The sequence below is a fragment of the Arachis hypogaea genome, chromosome 19 (genome assembly GCF_003086295.3).
Source record: "Arachis hypogaea cultivar Tifrunner chromosome 19, arahy.Tifrunner.gnm2.J5K5, whole genome shotgun sequence".
Lineage (NCBI taxonomy): Eukaryota > Viridiplantae > Streptophyta > Magnoliopsida > Fabales > Fabaceae > Arachis > Arachis hypogaea.
The window spans coordinates 73079925-73084058 of record NC_092054.1 but is presented as its reverse complement, the minus strand read 5'-3'; the positions used below and the strand labels follow the sequence as shown (position 1 = coordinate 73084058).

The 4134-nt window shown below is 35.2% G+C and overlaps 1 non-coding gene across 1 annotated transcript; it reads left to right on the top strand.

The window, feature by feature from the left end:
• Window positions 1-459: 459 nt before the first annotated feature.
• LOC112780712 (small nucleolar RNA R71) lies at window positions 460-567 on the top strand. The gene has a single exon (XR_003191529.1). It is a non-coding gene; the product is annotated as a small nucleolar RNA R71 (small nucleolar RNA).
• The last annotated feature ends 3567 nt before the right edge of the window (window positions 568-4134 follow it).

Below are 4134 nucleotides of genomic sequence, written 5' to 3'. Positions count from 1 at the left end.
CTTTTGATCCTTCCATGAGAAATTTGGATGATTTCTCCATGATGAGTTATAGGTGTTTCCATAAGGTTCACCTAAGTAATTTACCTCTGCTATTGCAGGGATCTCAGGATCATAGGCTTCTTCTTCAGAAGATGCCTCTTGAGTACTGTTGGATGCAGCTTGCATTCCATGCAGACTCTGAGAGATCATATTGACTTGCTGAGTCAATATTTTATTCTGAGCCAATATGGCATTCAGTGTATCAACCTCAAGAACTCCCTTCTTCATAGGCGTCCCATTATTCACAGGATTCCTTTCAGAAGTGTACATGAACTGGTTATTAGCAACCACGTCAATGAGTTCTTGAGCTTCTGCAGGCGTTTTCTTTAGGTGAATGGATCCACCTGCAGAAGTGTCCAGTGACATCTTTGATAGCTCAGATAAACCATCATAGAATATATCCAGGATGGTCCATTCTGAAAGCATGTCAGAAGGACACTTTTTGGTCAACTGTTTGTATCTTTCCCAAGCTTCATAGAGGGATTCACCTTCTTTCTGTCTGAAGGTTTGAACATCAGCTCTAAGCTTACTCAGCTTTTGAGGAGGAAAGTACTTGGCTAAGAAAGCCATGACCAGCTTATCCCAAGAGTTCATGCTGTCTTTGGGTTGAGAATCCAACCATAATCTAGCTCTGTCTCTTACAGCAAAAGGGAAAAGCATGAGCCTGTAGACTTCAGGATCTACTCCATTAGTCTTAACAGTATCACATATCTGCAAGAATTCAGTTAAGAACTGAAAAGGATCTTCAGATGGAAGTCCATGAAACTTGCAGTTCTGCTGCATCAGAGAAACTAATTGAGGTTTGAGCTCAAAGTTGTTTGCTCCAATGGCAGGAATGGAGATGCTTCTTCCATGTAAATTGGAATTAGGTGCTGTAAAGTCACCAAGCATCTTCCTTACATTATCATTATTTTTGGCTGCCATCTCCTCTGCCTGTTCGAAAATTTCTGAAAGGTTATCTCTGGATTGTTGTATTTTAGCTTCTCTTAATTTTTTTTTTTTTCAGAGTCCTTTCAGGTTATGGATCTGCTTCCACAAGAATGTTCTTATCCTTGCTCCTGCTCATATGACAAAGAAGAGGGCACAGAAAAATAATAATAATAATAGAGATCCTTTATATCACAGTATAGGGATCCCTGTGTGAGTAGAAGAAGAGGGGGAGATAAAGGATGTGATGTAAAGGAAGAAACACAACTGTACGGATAGAAGAGATGTGAGATGAGATGTTAGGATATGAGTGAATAAATAGAATGAGATGGGGGAGGGATAATTTTTGAAAATTATTTTGAAAAAGAGTTAGTGATTTTTGAAAAATGGTTTTTGAAAAATGTTAGAAATTTTCGAAAATTAAGATTTAAAAATTAAAATAATTAATAAATTAAAAAGAAATTTTGAAAAAGAGGGGAGATATTTTCGAAAATTAGAGAGAGAGAGTTAGTTAGGTGGTTTTGAAAAAGTTAAGAAACAAACAAAAAGTTAGTTAGTTAGTTGAAACAAATTTTGAAAAGATAGGAAGTTAGGAAGTTAGAAAAGATATTTTGAAAAGATATTTTTGAAAAAGATAAGATGAGAAGATATTTTTGAAAAGATATGATAGAAATTAGTTTTTGAAAAAAGATTTTATTTTTAAAATCACAATTAATGACTTGATTCACAAGAAATCACAAGATATGATTCTAGAACTTAAAGTTTGAATCTTTCTTAACAAGCAAGTAACAAACTTCAAATTTTTGAATCAAAACATTAATTGATTATGTTATTTTCGAAAATTTGGTATAAAAATAAGAAAAAGATTTTTGAAAAATATTTTTGAAATTTTCAAAAATAACTAAGAATTTTTGAAAAAGATTTGATTTTTGAAAAACATTTTGAAAAAGATAAGATTTTCAAATTGAAAATTTGATTTGACTCATAAGAAACAACTTGATTTTTAAAAATTTTTGAAAAAGTCAACTCAAATTTTCGAATTTGATGAGAGAAAAAAAAGGAAAGATATATTTTTGATTTTTGAAATTTTTATGAAAAACATGAAAAATATGCAATGCATGAAATTTTTAGATCAAAACAATGAATGCATGCAAGAATGCTATGAATGTCAAGATGAACACCAAGAACACTATGAAGATCATGATGAACATCAAGAACATATTTTTGAAAAATTTTTTAAGCAAAGAAAACATGCAAGACACCAAACTTAGAATTCTTTAATGCTTGGACACTAAGAATTCAAGAATGCATATGATAAACATGAAAAGACACAAAACAAAAAATCATCAAGATCAAACAAGAAGACTTACCAAGAACAACTTGAAGATCATGAAGAACACTATGAATGCATGATATTTTCGAAAAAATGCTAGATGCATATGCAAGTGACACCAAACTTATGATATGACTCAAGACTCAAACAAGAAACAGAAAAATATTTTTGATTTTTTATGATTTTCTAATTTTTTTTTTTTTGGATTTTTTTTTTCGAAAAATTTAATTGAAAAAGAAAAATAAGGATTCCAAAATTTTTAATATGAATTCCAGGAATCTTGCATTCTTAGTCTAAAGCTTCAGTCCAGGAATTAGACATGGCTCACTAGCCAGCCAAGCTTTCAATGAAAGCTCCAGTCCAAAACACTAGACATGGCCAATGGCCAGCCAAGCTTCAGCAGGTGATCATGGATCAGCAGCAGGTGGATGAGTAACAACTAAGTTGCTCTTGATAACAAATTGCAAGCCTCAGTCCAAATGAATTTAGACATGGCTTTACAGCCAGCCAGGCTTCACATGCTTCATGAAACACTAGAATTCATTCTTAAAAATTTTGAATAAATTTTTTAAAACATTTTTATTTATTTATTTATTTTTTTTTTTTTCGAAAACAGATGAGAGATTTTTGAAAATATTTTTGAAAGATTTTTGAAAAGAAAACGAAAAGAAAGTTACCCAATCTGAGCAACAAGATGAACCGTCAGTTGTCCATACACAAACAATCCCCGGCAACGGCGCCAAAAACTTGGTGTTGTTGCCGGGATTGGGATCTCAGACGATTCTTGGTGCCAAACAGGAACAATTAAGTCCCCGGCAATGGCGCCAAAAACTTGGTGCACGAAATTGTGATGTCCAGGCTCAAACAATCCCTGGTAATGGCTCCAAAGCTTGGTGCTCTGATCTCAATACATAATTTTCACAACTTCAATACAACTAACCAGCAAGTGCACTGGGTCGTCCAAGTAATACCTTACGTGAGTAAGGGTCGAATCCCACGGAGATTGTTGGTATGAAGCAAGCTTTGGTCACCTTGTAAATCTCAGTCAGGCAGATATAAAGTGATAATGGTGTTTTCGAATTTAATATAATAAAATAGGGATAGAAATACTTATGTAATTCATTGGTAGGAATTTCAGATAAGCGAATGGAGATGCTTTTCGTTCCTCTGAACCTCTGCTTTCCTGCTATCTTCATCCAATCAGTCTCACTCCTTTCCATGGCTGGCTTTATGCAAGGGCATCACCGTTGTCAGTGGCTACATCCCCTCCTCTCAGTGAATAATATGCTAACGCACCCTGTCACGGCACGGCTATTCATCTGTCGGTTCTCGATCATGCTGGAATAGGATTCACCCTCCTTTTGCGTCTGTCACTAACGCCCAGCACTCGCGAGTTTGAAGCTCGTCACAGTCATTCAATCATTGAATCCTACTCAGAATACCACAGACAAGGTTTAGACCTTCCGGATTCTCTTGAATACCGCCATCATTCTAGATTACGCCACGCAGATTCTGGTTAGGAGATCTATGAGATATTCATTCTAGCTTTATTTCATGTAGAACGGAGGTGTTTGTCAGGCACGTGTTCGTAGGGGAGAAGGATGATGAGCGTCACACATAATCATCACCTTCATCACGTTCTTGGGTGCAAATGGATATCTTAGAAGAGAAATAAGAAGAATTGAATAGAAAACAGTAGTACTTTGTATTAATCTTTGAGGGACAGCAGAGCTCCACACCTTAATCTATGGAGTGTAGAAACTCTACCGTATGAAAATACATAAGTGAAGGTCCAGGCATGGCCGAGATGGCAAGCCCCCTAAACGAGATCAATA